Consider the following 16,179-nt stretch of genomic DNA (forward strand, 5'->3'; position numbering starts at 1 on the left):
GCTTTTGGAAATTATGCACAGTGTCATGAGCTGCATGGCTCAGTGGACCTATCCTGAAACCTTCATGCATGATGAGAAGACATCATCACTGTGGACCTGGTCAAACCACGGATAATTCTCTACAGATTATTACATTGGGGAAACCTCAGAATTCAAACAACTGATGATATATCTATAGAATGGGTGATCATAACTGGTACGTACATCTGAGACCACCTAGATCTGCAAGCATGCATGCGGGATTGCCTCATGATGTGTCCATGCCTGATGTCTGTCCATGGACTCTCCACCAGAATACCTGCCATCCCTGTACACCTACATGACTGTCTTTCGAGCCAGATGACTGTCTCCAGTGTTCTGGCTCAGGTGTCTGCCTCTCTACCTTCTTCCAGAGGTATCCGTGATAGCATTGAGGCTGCATCCCCACATTCCCTATGTAGACCTGTCCTCCCAAGTCCTAATATGGGACTGTGAGTAAGCAGACCATGGTTGAGTTTCATGAAAATATGCGCTAGACTTTGTCCTCTGCTCCTTCCAAAGACAGACGCCAGTCAAAGTGTAGAAACTGCCTCACATTGCCTGTTCCTCCTGGTATGCCTCCACTACATCAGCATGCACGCTCCCTGAGAGGCTGGAGAAAGGAAAGCTCTGACAAACTCTTTGGCTCAGCATGATCTAGGGTGTGCTGTATGCTTAGGCAGATTGTGTCTAGTCTAAATTCTAGAGGGAGCCACAGTGGCAGCCACCAGACCTTCATCCACACAGCCTCTCTCCCACTCAAAATGGAAGCACAAGCACAGTACATGGGCTCTTCTCATCTCCTTCCTTCCGGGTCACTGACAGCACCATCAGCCAACTTCTGGGGAAGGTCATACTAGTGCACATCGACCTTGCATCATGCGGCACCTGCACACTGGTTGGGGTATCAGCATGTTCTCATTGGGGCACTTGAGAAAGAGAATGAATCACTATCACCACCCTGCCCCTTCCCCTTCCTACATGTTGCCTGGGATGACAAACTCAGGTCCACTAAGTCTCAGACTGGCCGCAGGTCCCTTTCCCCATGGACGTTGAAAAAACGTCCATCAGAGGCCGAGGCAGGGCCTCCCCAGCATGGTATGGAGTGGCTTAGTTTACCTCGTGGCCTATCAGTGCTCAGAGCGGTTGCATGATGGAACTCTGCATGTCTATACCCCGCATGTCTTTACAATGCAGTCACTACCCTGACTGTGACATTACCACGTGTTACTTTACCATGCAAGTTATTACTACGTCTTGCTTTAGGGGGTTCTGGACTTTGAAATACGGAACAGTTGAGAAGGTGTTGGACTTAAAAATCCACCATTAGTCCAGCAACGCGCCCCCGAAAGCAAGTTTTTGAAAAAACTTGCATGGTAAATTAGTACATGATAACATCACAGTCGGGGTAGTGACTATGTTGTAATGGCAGGTCGCTGATGTGACTTCGGGGTGAAGAATATTTCCCTCAGTGCCAACGGGGAGATGACGCCTCTGCTTCTTAACCATATGCAGGATCAGAACAGTGCTTCAAAGAGTTGTGAGTCGGGTGTCCCCATGCCCTGGCCTGCACATGCCCAGACTGTGCAACTAACTGGTGCTTCCTGGCCTGTGATGAAGGAGTCAAGATTTGTTTTATTAAGTAAGACTCTAAGGAACATAGCTGACAGTCCTAATAATCCAGCCCTTCCAGCTAAAGATACTGAATAGTAATATCTCTACTAGGAACCATGGGATAAATGGGGAAAAGATAAGACAGCAGTAACACTGGCACAGAAAGGCAACAACAGCTGCATTGGATTGTCACAGTATCCAAAGCACAGTATGAGAATAACATAAATAAAGGAATGTCATACACATGAACCAATAAGGTTAGCAGCTTACCTCTCACGCAAATCAGGAAGAGTCCATGTAGTCCTGGCCATACCAAGATACAGGCCCTGAGCTCAAAAAAGCTGCAGAGAGCATACCTGTGCTGTGGAGTTGGAGGGGAGCCCAGACACCTTTGGAGGAACAGCCGACGAGGTGCATGAGTATCCAAGGATCAGGGAAGCAGTCGCGAGGGAGAGGGGATGGAGGCTGGCGGGGTCTGTACCTGCTGAACCGCTGAGGTTGCCAGTTCTGATGAATGAAGGAACAGCAGATACCAAACCATGAAGGAAAAATATGACAAAGTGTAGAGCTGTAATGGCTTGTGTCAATGTGAAAATCTGTCTCCCCGTTATTTGGCCAATGTGCGCCAATGGCTCAGACCAGGAGTGGTGCAGCCCCTGTGCGGACTTTTGTGCTCCCAACTTTACCCGTCTCTCCATTTTAGATCTTATACATTGGAGTAAAGCTGTGTAGCATTCTCTGTAAGAATGACAGGCACAGGCTAGAGTGTAAAAGTTTACATAAAAATATAAAGCATAAGTACATAAGCTGGACCATCAATCAATTAGTAGAATAACAAATAAAAAACATTTTACCACATAATACATTTGAATATTCTCTCATAATACTATTACATTAGGTTTAGAGGTTCTCGGAGTCTATTCAGGTAACCTGGATTGAGACAAAGTAAATAATACAGCCTGAGACAGCCAGGATGTCCTTGGTTAGGAACATCACGTTCAGTGAGATTGAGGAAGCTCCAGTCTTTCAGCGTGAAAGCTCATAATACTTTATTTCAGCAAGGAAAACAAAGGCAGCGGGGATGACTTGGTGTATTACGAGGTCACATTCAAAATGGAAGTAAACATGAAACTGGCTTATATTAGCGTAAGCCCGATTTCTAGTACATTAAATACTATGATTCAGAAAAACAGATTCCTGACTTGTGAAGAAATGGCTTGGGATCGAAAAGCTGAAACAATTAGGGACACTGCAAGGCAATCTCCCCGTATCTGTTAGTGTCTTGCATTTCCGCCTTTGTTTATACCAGGTCCTAAAGCCTGAGTACATGTTCCTCTGTCCCGCCTCCGTTGTTCCTTACTGTTCATGACAGGTGGACTGGAGAGTTCTGTCTACCAGTGGGCAGGGCACCTTCCCTTTTGCTGGGTAAACTCTGGACTTGAAACGCTTAACTTTGTTCCTTGATCATATACCTGGCAGACCTATTTCTTCCTGTGACCTCTCCATGTTTGAGATGCTGAGACCCGGAACCATGGTCTGGGAGTGACTCGTACTTCCTCAGACTTTCTTTATTAACTCACCCCCGTGCCCAACTGCTTGTTTCCTTGACAACTCTGGGCCTTCTTGTCCCTCTCTGTATTGCCACCTCTTTTAGCGACAGGCTGCTCAGTCGGGCTGTTTATGACCTACCGTGTCACAGAGCCTTGACCACAGCAGGAAATCCCAGTGTTACTTCGAAGTGCCCTGTATTACTGCCTGGCTGCTGATCAATTTTTCCATTGTCTACTATATCTATTGCACTTGGCAACCACCCCATCTGCGAGGTCAGCTGCTCATGCTGCTGCGACCTCGTGGCAAACGAGCTGACTCCTCTTCACCATGGGCCTGAAGGTGCTAGGATCTGGCTGTGATGGGCAAAGACAGGTCCACTTGCTCTGCTACATCGCAGACCTGTATGGACCAGTACACTATCATCCCCCCAGCGGGCCATTGGTCCCCTCTGAGGGAGATAGGCTAGATGTCTACTGAACTTACCGCCATTCTTCAGGTCCTTCAGTCTAAGCAGGCAGCAGTGGAATCGAAAATTGAAGAAGTACGGATGGAAGTAGCATTGTTACATCAAGATCTCCGGAATGCCACTGCACGTATATCTGAAGATGAATCCAAGATCTTTACAGTTGAGGATGATGCCTCCACTCTCAAATTCCAGGTCTCTACTTTGCATGCCTATATGGCAGAACTTCATTGACGCACCAAGTATGCAGAAAAGTGCTCCAGACAAAACAACGTGTGACTAATTGGCGACCCTGAAGGTATAGAGGGCAATGCACCACAATTGGTGGCAGACTTTTTTGAGCACTGGATTAAATCACGGATGTCCTCCAAGCGTCAATCCTCCTGGTTTGCGATTGAAAGGGCTCAACGAGAGCTGACTCCAAAGTCTCCTCCTGTTGCCTTCGCCATGACTGATAATCGCTCACACCCTTAATTACTGGGACAGGGATTCTATCTTGAGGGAAGCGCGGTCACAGCTGCAACTCCAATGTGGGGACATCAAAGTGCTCCTATTCCCGGGTTACACTCGTGAGATGCAGCAGGGACACCGTTTTTACATAGAGGTCAAGCAAAAGCTCAGGGCAATGGGACTTCAATTCCACCTACTGTTTCCAGCTAAGCTCTGTTTCATCCATGCCAATAAATCCCATTTCTTTGACACACCAGAATCTGCCTGGCACTGGCTTCCTGAGGACTAGCCCCTTCACAGCCCTGCTGCATCCTCGTCACGTTGAGCACTCTCTGCTGACCTGCAGGATCCACTGCTGTTGTCTACGCAGGCGTGGCACTCACTCTCGAAGGAGAAGAAGAACCTCTTGATCCCAGTCATCTTCTCGATCCCCCCGGATGCGGCCATTGTCACTGCCTTCCCTGGCTTCAGACAATGCCTCTAGGAGGGTAGAAGGAGTGGCCTGACTTGGACAAGCCTACAGCCCCCACATCATCAGCACCACAGCTCCTCATACTGCCTCTGATCTTTCTGGCATTCCTACGATTTGACTGGAACTGGGTCTACGGAAGGTGCATGGTTTCAACTCCTTCAAACTATCTTGTTTGTTCTCTTGGCCCCTTCTTTACATTGCTCACCGTGAGGGCTCATACCCATCCCTCATAGTGATGACTTTCTGAGTACTGTCTAGGAATGTTAACGGTCTCCAGGACCATGTGAAACACGCTGCGGTTCTCATGTTCTCCCACCACCACCTCTCCGAGGTACTTTTACTCCAGGAAACTCATCTTATGGGACATCGCTGCCCTTTCCTAGGACCTAAGGGATATGATAGAGTCTTTCATGAGAGATACTCTTGTGGCTCCCGAGTGGTTGCGATCCTGTTGCGGTGTTCCTTCCCTTTTACGGTCTCCCATGAAACATTTGACCCACACAGCTACTTCATTTCCCTGACAGGAACGTTGGAAGGACAGGTGATCACGTTTGTATGGATTTACCTGCCCCTTGCATTACTCAACGCCTGTTTTAAGGACCTCTCCAGGCTCCTCTTGAGCCTTCCACAAGGTCTTACATTAATAGGTGGCAACTTTAATGCAGTGCTTGACCTCGAACTAGATATCACTGCATCCCCCACTAGATGTACCGGGCAAGTCATCTTACTGACTGGGCTGCTACCCTTAGCCTTTGTGATGCTTGGAGAATATGCCACCCAAGACTTCAACAATTCACTCATACTTCAGCAGCCTATCAAACTCCCTCCTGGATAGATTTGTTTTTTTTACCCGCTTCTGACTGTCGAGTGCTTTCACATATCCAAATATTACCTTGTGGGATTTTGGATCATTTCCTCTCTTCTCCCCCATCTTGGGCCTCCCGGATCCGATTAACGCTCTATGTGGCGTCTTAATGCCTGGGACCTCCAGGACAGAATCTTTGCCGAGTCGGGAACACCAAGCATACTTCCATAGCAATTAAGTGTCAGTCACAAAAGTTGGTACTTTGCAGGCTGCTAGCAAGGCGACACTGAGAAGCATAGGGGACGTAGTAGGGCTCAGGAATGTGTTCACACTTCTCATGTTACCCAGTTAGAGGCTTGTGCCCTTCGCATGGAAGGACCCCTTGCTTCTGACCCAGGAGGATATCACTCCCTTGAAACCACCAAACATTTATGGCGGGTCACGCCAGCCAAGGTCTTAGGGTGGGGGGACAAAAATGGGAGGTTGCTATATTCGCAGGCCTCCCATCAATTCGTGAATAGAATTATACATGAAATTATCGATGGCAGTGGGCATCCATGTCATACTCTTTCCAAGATTGCACATGCATTTGCTTGCTATTATGAAACTTTGTACATAACCCCCATTGGGAGAGGCTCAGTGCGTTCCCGTCACTTCCTTGAGGCAATCCCTCTCCCTCACCTGTCCCCTGCTGAGTGTTGCATACTTGACACTCCTTTTACAATTGAGGAGGTTAGAAACACATTGTCCGGCCTGGCACGGGGGAAAAGCCTTGGGGCCAGATGGTTTCCCTACAGAATACTATACTGCGTTCCATGAGACACTACTCCCCCACCTCTTAGGTCTTTACAAATAAGTGTGTCACACAGGTGCCTTCACTCCAGAACTGGACACAGCCATTAGAGTTGTGATCCCCAACACACAACCTCCCTCCACCTCCTGTTCGGACTATTATCTGATATCGCTCCTCAACGGTGAGATTAAAATTTTTGCCACTATGCTGGCTATCCAGCTCAAGCACATCCTTGCTACGTTGATTCATCCGGATCAATGCTGCTTTATGCTGACCCATAGAACAAGCCACTGTCTCCAAAGGCTTCATGTGGCCTTGGCTCACCGCGATCATTTGCAACATGACCATGTCTTACTTTTTATTGATTTCAAAAAGGCGTTTGATACGGGGGCTGGGGTTACCTTCAGTTAGTGCCTACACAGGCCAACATCGGACCAAAATGTTGTGGCATCGTTCGGGTTCTTTACTCCAACCTTACTGCCTGAGTTCAAATTAACGGGGTCCGTTCTACAATTTTTTCTGTAGGGCGTGGGACTTGACATGGCAGCCCCTTATCTCCTCTCCTTTTCACGCTTGCCATCGAGCCATTGACCTAACTAATCCATATGAACGTTTAGCTTTGAATGTGGTGATGGGGTACTGACCAGGAGGACCGCATAGCTTTGAATGCAGACAATGACCTTTGGTATCTTGCGGAACCCGCTGCGAGTGGCCCTCGCTGCCTTCATTTATTGCAATGTTTGGAGGGGGGCTCCAGTCTAAAGATGAACCCCTCTAAATCCGTACTGGTCGGTTTGACCTCCTCCAGAGACTGCTTCTACTGGTAAAAGAGCATACCTTTACGTCAGCTCAGTTTTAAATATTTAGGCATTTTGGCCTCCCCACATAGAACTAACATGGACCCTTAACCTACAAACCCTAGTCCGAAGGGCCAAAACTGACCTAACTAGGTGGCAATCCCTCCCTCTACATGTTATGGGGTGTATAGCTCTATACAAAATGATGACTCTACCGCAGTTCCTGTATATCTTTCAGAATTTGCCGCTCCACCTGCCGTGGATGTGGTTCTGGACCCAGGATGGCATGGCCACAATGTTTCCATAGCATGGGTTGTGACCCCATATTGCCCTTGCGCATTGTCAACGAGGCCCATGTGATGGTGGCCTGGGAATGACTAATCTTTATCTTTACTACCTGGCCTCTCACCTTCTTGTAATTCATGACTGGCTTAATGAGGAATGGTCTGACCTTGCTTATCATCTGGAGCTGTACCTTTTAAGTTTTCCTCGACTGCAGACTCTGCTCCATGGCTCTCCAATCCCCACCTCCTTGCCTTCAGTGACCAGGATGATGTTCTTGGCCAGGAGAGCGATGATTTGACATATGCAATGGGAAGGCAAACTTACACAACAGACACAGCTCTGGCAGGGCACTTGGTCGAGGGAAGTGGCAGCGCTTCAAGGCTTTAAAACCTGGTACTTATTGGTATCACCCAATTGAGGGAAATCTGGTCTGGGACACACATATGTTCCTTCCAAGATCTTCAGGCCACCTACACCATTGCACACACCTAATTTTACAAATACCTTCAACTCCCGACATGCTCTCCGTACTCATGTCCCGGTGCCCGACACTTAGCCAGAGTTCAGTACCCTAGAGGGCAAACTCCTTATGAGAAACCATGGCCATGCCAGGATCTCTACGATTTATCGCCACCCTGCTCAATTCACCCGGTACCCTACATCACCTCAGAGAGACCGGTGGGAAGATTGGCTGGGACCCATGGAAGATGACGATTGGAGAGACGGCATGATGGCCCCAGAGAGCTTACTATCTCCAGTCGACTACGGCTGATCCAAACCTGTTATCTCTATTCGGCCAATCTTTCCCTTACATGTATGCACTGGGCGGGCCTTCGATCTAGTCTGTCTGTCCCAGATGAGGGATAGATCCAGTTTTTTTCTATCATATGGTATGGTCCTGCTCTGTGGTAGCAAACTATTGGATCTATGTGATCCAAGACCTAACAGAAGTTCTTGGTTGGGAGGTTCTGCTTTCCTGCCTGTTGATACTGTTTGGTGTGTTTGAAGGGTCTGGAGGTACGAGAGCTGAACAATCATTCCTGGGCACAGCTGTCCTGGTTGCTAAGAATGACACAGGGACTGATTCACAAAAGTAATCTGAGAGAAAATCCTAACTTTACGACTTCCGATATTCACAAAGGGCACTTAGGAGTAGTAAAGTAAGTAATCCTAACTTTACTACTCCTAAATGCCCTTTGTGAATACCGAAAGTTGTGAAGTTATGACTTTGTCTCAGTTAAACATATGTTTTGGTCTTCAGTTTAACTTAAGACCAAAACTTCAGTTTAACTGAGAAAAAGGTCGTAAAGTTAGAATTTGTCTCAGATTATTTTTGTGAATCAGGCCCATTGCTGCTAAATGGATGTCCTCTACCCATCCCAACCTGTAGGACTGGCGGCGGGTAGTTGAATGCTGCGCTCAACAGGAGAATGTGGTTTATGGAGCCAGAGACTGACTTTGGAAACATGGGTGGGTTTGGTCGAAGAGGCTGGGTCAATCAGGCTAAATTTGTAAGGGAATTATTGTTCTGGTTGAGACTGTTTGCCACTCTGTTGTACCACTCGCACGGAAGTATATTGAGCAGAGGGTCAGTTTGTTCTGCTGCTTTGTAGACTTCCACGCAGCATTTGACCTGGTGGACGATGAAACATTGTGGGAGACGTTGCTCGGATATAACATCCCAAGGGATCTGCTAAGGATAATATAAGCTCTACATACTCATAATTGGACGCAGATTATTTTGGATGGAGAGGGGAGCATATTGCAGAAAATCCCAATTGGAAATGGGTTAAGACAGGGGTGTGTATTGTTCCCCCTACTTTTTTCCCTTTTCATAGCAGACGTCCCTTCAGTCTTAGGCACTGCAAGAGGTGCAAGCGCAAAGTTAAACGTTAAACACATTGCTTGTCTATTATACGCAGACAATCCCATAATAATAGACCAAAGAGAGATCGGTCTGGAAAGAAAGATGAATATGTTCAATAAATATTGCAATCTTGAAAAACTTGTGGTAAATATGGACAAGACAAAGGTATTAAGCTGTGGAAGAAGGGAAATAAACGTTAACTGGTATTTGGGCTCCACAAAGGTGGAAAAGGTAAATGAATATAGGTACCTATGGATGTGGTTTGAGAAAAATTAGAATTGGAGTACCCATTTGGGTGCATTAAAACTGAGGGCATCAGCCTCGGTCAGGGGTCTAAAAGAATTTAATGGAGTGCATGGCGAAAAGTCTGACAGAACGGTTTTAATAGCTTATGTAGCCATGGTACCACCACAATTCCTACATGGAGTAGAATTGCTATATTTGTGTAGCAAAAACTAATGGGATGTCGAAGAGGGAAAATGGTTGAAAGACTTATTATCGCTGCCCATGTCCTCAATGGTCCAAGCAATAAGATTAGATATAGGAATAACGTCATGGGATACCTTGGCATGTACCGCGCTATTAAGATTTTGTCAGTGCTTGGGCGATAGGGAAGAACTTAAAATCTCGCAGTGGTGTAGAAATGAGATATTGAAGAGCGAGTTAAGATGGGCAAAAGGGATAAGAGGAATTATAACTAAAGCTTGTAGAATTATGAGGATCAAGCTGTGCACTCAGACCTTACAAATTGAGGCTGATAAGAGGGAACTCAGGGCCCAGGGGAGAGAAATCTCTCAAGCTCACAATCAAGACTATCTCAAGGGGAAAAAATCGGTACACTTTATGGCCAATTCGTGGCAAAATGAGCAACATTTCCCTTATTTGGATAGACTACAGTGACAGCAGATAAGAAGAGAATTGCTAAGAATAAGAATTGGTGTTAACCGTTGCTATGCAAGCAACGGGTTAAAGAAAGCTATTATTGACAGTAAGGGGAAATGTGTTTGCACTTTGGAAACCACTTGTGATTTGTTACATATTTTACTGGACTGTCAGAAAATGTTGGATATATGGAAAGCCTTTTTATGCTAAATTTTTTAAAAGTATGGTAATAAAAACAGGATACAAGCAGTAGATCTTTTAACTGAAATGAGTAACTTAGATATAGCTTGTGCTATGGGGAAGTTCATTCAAAAAGTTAAAAAATTCTTAATTGTGAATAGAACTGAAACACTTGTTTTAAAATATTAACAGATATACAGTACATTATTCGAATAAATGGAAAGACTAATTAATTTTAAATGTATGAATTTTTATGATATATTTTATTTAAGATATGAGATTTTAGGAGTCTTTATTTATGGACATTTTAAATGTTTAAGGACTAACTAGCCCAAATAAACCTTTGTTTGACAATGACACTCTTCTGTACCGCTTGATTGTCGATGATCTTTGTAGTCATTGTTTTTTCTCATGTACCGTGCTGCTTGTGTGCCCATTGTTCAACCCTTGCCACCTTTGGTGGATGAAAATCAATAAAATCTGTTTATAAAAAAAAGAATAAAAAGCAATTTATCAGAAAAGGCAGCTTGACATTAGAACTCTGTCTTTGAACGCACCAGTAATGTGTCAAGACAAAACGAAACGTAAAGAGCCATCTCTATTGCTCATTCACCTTCTGAACTCCAGCTGGTTATTTTGGGGGCAGCACTCCTGCACTCCCATGTCCAGCACCTATAATCATGTGGATCCTATCCCTGTTGTATGAGAACCTCGTCAAAAACAAAATCAATATCCTGGGACACATTTCGAGGCTGTTCAAGTATATGGTGCAATCTTGTCGCAGTTGACATTTACCTGCTGTTCGACTATATAGCCCCACCTCGTGGCACTTGAAGTTACCTGCCTCATCATTTATTTATGTCAGAAGAGCCATTGAGGCCTGTTCTTGTGATAAATAATCTTTAAGAGGGCATGGGGGGGGGAGGGGGAGTTCATGGGCGCAACTAGACTCGAAACTTTGAAGGAGGCTAACAGGTCAACCAAATAAGGCCCAGCGAGCCCTCAAACAACGGGATGAAGATATCCCTAGAGCCAATCCAAGAGAGCTGAGTGATGAACTGTGGATTTTAAACATATTGGCCAAATCAGATACGATTACAACAAATGTTTTCGTGAATTTTTACTCTGTTTATAGGCTACTGACAGAGATCTTCAAAAAGAGGAATGAGTGATTTAACAACTGAAAAACAGCTTCTAGAGATTTTAATAAATAACACTATAGAACTAGTTTTTGCAAAGTCGGATTAAGACTACGACACGTTTTGACAGTTCTTCACACATTCTTTCTATTATATGAAAGAGTGCTCATGAAATATTCAAATCCAATTTTCAGAAAGCCATTTCTGTCTGATGGAATGATCATATTTATGTTTTGCAGTCTGCTCTTTGGGAGAGGTGCTCGTTTGAGGCTCCAAATATGTCCTTATCTGACAAAAATTAGATTACTCGGCTAATACACCTGATTTTGGAATGTGACAAGCACTGATATAGGTCAATGATGCAGGGTAAAGCAGGAGGCAGAATGAGGCAGCCGGAAATGCCATCATGTTATTCTTGCCTGATGTAATTCAGTATGCTATAGGGGCAGTCTCTATGGCTAAACCAGGCTTACAACTCATCCATCTAGTATCTAGTATCTGGTGTTCATCAAGATATTTAGGAGCATATTTACTAGGGCTTTATCTCTGCCTTTTTGGCTTTTAAAGCCAAAAAAGCGGAGATAAAACTATGGCCCTATTAGCAAGAGGGTGCTAGCATGCATTAGCGCATGTTAGCACCCTTTTACCCAACGCCTCCCTTTGCATCTCTAATGAGATGCAAAGTGGGCGTCACTGGGCAGGACAACCTTATAAATATCGCTGATGTTCTCATCGCGATATTTACAAGGCTGCCCCAGCATTTTAGCACACGTTAGTTTTTGGAGAAAACCGCTGTTTGCTCCAAAAACTAACGTCTGCTAAAATGCAGACTTACCTATCCCTAACATTGGGGTGGATAATGCTGATACGACCCTGTGGGTCGTATCAGCAAGGTTATTGCCGTTTTACTGGGAACATCACTGGAAAACCAGTGATGTTCCCTGCAAAACGGCGATAACCTCGCTATCTCTGGAATTTGTATTGCCCTGGAGAAACGCGTTGTTAATAACGCGCTACCAGGGCGATAAATTCCAGAGATAGCCTGCGATAACAAAATTATCGCTAAGCACGGCCAGCGATAATTATCGCCAGCCGTTGATAATGTGCCCCTATGAAAGCTGGTGAGACAGAACTTCTTATCAATTTTAGTGACTCCTAGCAAAAAGAAAGTTGAGCCTATAGTTAGCATAGGGCATGTAGTTAGCTCAGCTCCGTGGTCCAAGTTTGACTTCTCCAAAAGCAGTTTGATGACCCCTTACCTCCATCCACTAGTGACAGTGCCAGATAAAAACTGGTTCTCAGGATGAAAGTAGAAGCAGATGTATCAATTGCAGATAAAGATTTTAGAGTCCTGACTGGAATATATCATGTAGGCTGTAATAGGCTATGCGATTACAGCAGGCTGAAAATTGGTAAACAAGGTGACTCCAAACTGAGACTGATATATTACAGGCTATGTACCTTTTTGGATATTATCATGATGGCAGCAGAAAGACAGATTTGGAAACGGAGGATATGGTTCCCAGTTATATAGAATTTGGGTGATTATGAGTGCACATTATAATTGATGTTACTATGGTGTGGGTTATTGAATGGGTAACAAATGTAACTTTTTCTGAACTCCCCATCTCAGAATAAACTCTAACTTGTCAAATCAACGTTTACCACACTGATTACTGCATGTTTTGAATTTATTTCTTAGCATTTCATCTTGTCAGACATCCTTATGTGCTGATTGGTGAAATCTGTCAGGAGATAATTTCCTTTTTTTTGTTTTTGCCTGTTCAGAGAATACATTTAATACAATAATTTCCACTAAGTTTACCTCTGTGGGTCACTTTCACCATCAGGGCTGTATTAGTGAAGCATACAATAATTGTTTTTACAACCAATAAATGTTTATGAAATGAGATGAGTAAACTAAAATTACTAATACTTAAAAAGCATAATTATATATATACATACATATATACATATATAAGCACATACATACATATATACACATATATAACCAAAAATAAGAGAGGCACATGTACAGAGACTCAACACACAGAAGAGTGACGATAACAGGAACAGGTTTTGAGTTTATGTGATAGATCTTTATTCGTGATTATATGCATCACAGCCAATGCATTTCACCCTTGCAGGCTTCTTCAGGGCAACGAGTGATCCAACGGGCAAGGATATTGCGTGATGTACGCCCAGGTAGATAGATGAAACTATGTGCAGGGCGCATAGTGTGTCACCCTATGCCGCTGAGTAATCTCCGGCCCACGAACATACTCCTTCCTCTTTTGGAAACAAACGAGGAAGGAGTACGTACGTCGGCCGGACTATGCGGTCTGGTTCGCGATGCTACTGTTCATGAACCTTTACTGCTTGTTTTACAAATTAATTGTGATTGCTGGCGTGGTCAGCAGTGTATGTATATTCAAGATTTGTGCTAGGGCCCTGCACATAGTTTCATCTATCTACCTGGGCATACATCGCGCAATATCCTTGCCCGTTGGATCACTCGTTGCCCTGAAGAAGCCCGCAAGGGTGAAACGCGTTGGCTGTGCTGCATATAATCACGAATAAAAATACAAGTCAAAACCTGTTCCTGTTATCGTCACTCTTCTGTATGTTGTGGACTAAATCCAAGGATTGTTGTATTATTGTCTCTGTACATGTGCCTCTCTTATTTTTGTTTATATATGTTGTATTTAAGACCATTAACGGTGGCTGGTCTTTAGAGGTGGGCAATTTGTGAAAGACTATATAGGAAACCTCAATAGGGTTTTCCTATTATTATTATTTGTTGGATAATACTGGTAGTGTGCGGCAGTATACCCTGCCACCGAGATTCTGTGTGTTAAAAAATATATACACATATATATATATACATACATATATACTTTTTATTGTCAAAAAGGGAAGCACCAATACATTCTTAGTTGTTACATAATATGATGTATCATTACATGGCCAGTAGCGCTACTAATGACACATTCTAAATCATAGCAGATCTTAACAAACAACAAATTAAAAAGCATATATATCCCTTCAGCATAAAGGGGGCCGCCGCCCAGTCTATACCATACCATTCCAAATTGAAAAGAAGTAATAAAAAAAGACTTACAGAATGCATCCCAGCTCTTTTCGTATTCAAGCAAAATACCCCTCATTACTCTTGCACTCTAATCATTTTTGATACTGCCCCATATAGAGTCAAATTTATTCCAGGATGGAATTTCCCTTGCTTGAGCCAAGGAATTTTCCCTTTCCCCTATTTCACTCACAATGGCCCACCATTTCATTACTGAGGGAGGTTTAGGTGATACCCAGGCCCTGGCTATTGCCGCCGCCAACATGATTGAAATTATGCGTCTATGCTCCCGACTATCTTCCTTGTGGCCCAGCATGATTTAAACCACTGTTAACACATAATTGCCAACTAATCTCAGGTTCATGGAGTGCGCTACCTTCTCCCAAAATGTTCCTAAGTCGGGGCAAGTGACGATTATGTGCACGATGTTGGCTGCATGCAATCCACATTTTTACTGCCAGATTTCACATCCATTCATCGATACATCATACTAAATGCCGATCTCCGATTCTGTCCACACAAACACTCCCATACTCCAGAACTTAAAGACGTTAAAAGTACTTGATGTTTGATAATAGAATCCCTGGTCTGAAGGTATTTAAACAACATCTTGCGCGTTATGTCAAATGCAAGCTGCAGGCTTTCGAATGACCGAAATCCATTATGGTCAAACAGATGACCCAATCGATCTATGCGGTAGATTGTCCATTGCATACCCGCCTGATCATGAAATACCTCCGGCAACTTTGAGTTACCCTATAGGGGGTGATGATGATGTAAAAGAGAGATAGAGCACTATGCTGTAATTCCCTGCCATACATGTACGCTGTCCTGATGGTCTTAAACTGAACCCGTTTAAAATAATTAGGCCATTAACTCTATAAAGAAACAGTCGACTGTCGGATCCTAAAAACAATTGGTGCCAAAAATCATGTCTTTCAGGAGTCAGAAGGCTACGCAGCCACCCTACATAAGCAGCCCAGTAGTACATTTTAAAATCCGGAAGCTCCAGCCCCCCTTGATTAATCAGCACACCATCCAGTTTCCTAAAAAAGGCGTTGGAAATACAGAGGAGAATTGACCAAAATAGGTACAAATATTTCGGGAGCACCTTCATTTTTATAACATTACATCTCCCCAATATAACAATAGGCAATTCATGGCAGTTTCTAAATTGCTTAGTTACCGCTTCAAGCAGTGGGGCATAATTTAGTGCAGGTATAAGCTCAATCTTTGAGGAAATACACACCCCTAAATAAGTGGCTGTGTCGCAAACTCCTAAAATAGATTGTTCTGGCTTAAAATTAAGTAGCACTTGCATCTTCTCCACATTCAGTTTATAACCTGAAATGTGGTCAAATGTGTTTGCTTCTATAGTGCCCATTGCAGAAGCAGGATAAGAGGGAAAAATGGCTATGTCATCCACATAAGCAGTAACTTTAAGTTGGTTCTTCTCTGTAACTAGGGGGGAAATCTGGATGTTATTCTGCAGTGCCCTAATTAATGGCTCTATGTATAACGCAAAACGGAAAGAGAACATCCTTGTCATGTACCACACCGGATTGCAAAAGGAGATATTTGTAGACCTGCATATTAAAGTTGGGCTTGGGGCTTACTGTACAAGGCCTCTACTTATTTGCTGTACCTCTCGCTAAGTCCAAATAATGCAAGAACTGCCCACGGATATTTCCAAGCCAACCGGTCGAAGGCCTTTTCAGCATCTAGCAGAACCAAGTCCAGCCTCAGCTCTGATTTCCTTGCTAGATCAAAACCCC

Source organism: Triturus cristatus, chromosome 4_1 (assembly GCF_964204655.1).
Source record: "Triturus cristatus chromosome 4_1, aTriCri1.1, whole genome shotgun sequence".
NCBI classification, from domain to species: Eukaryota; Metazoa; Chordata; class Amphibia; order Caudata; family Salamandridae; genus Triturus; species Triturus cristatus.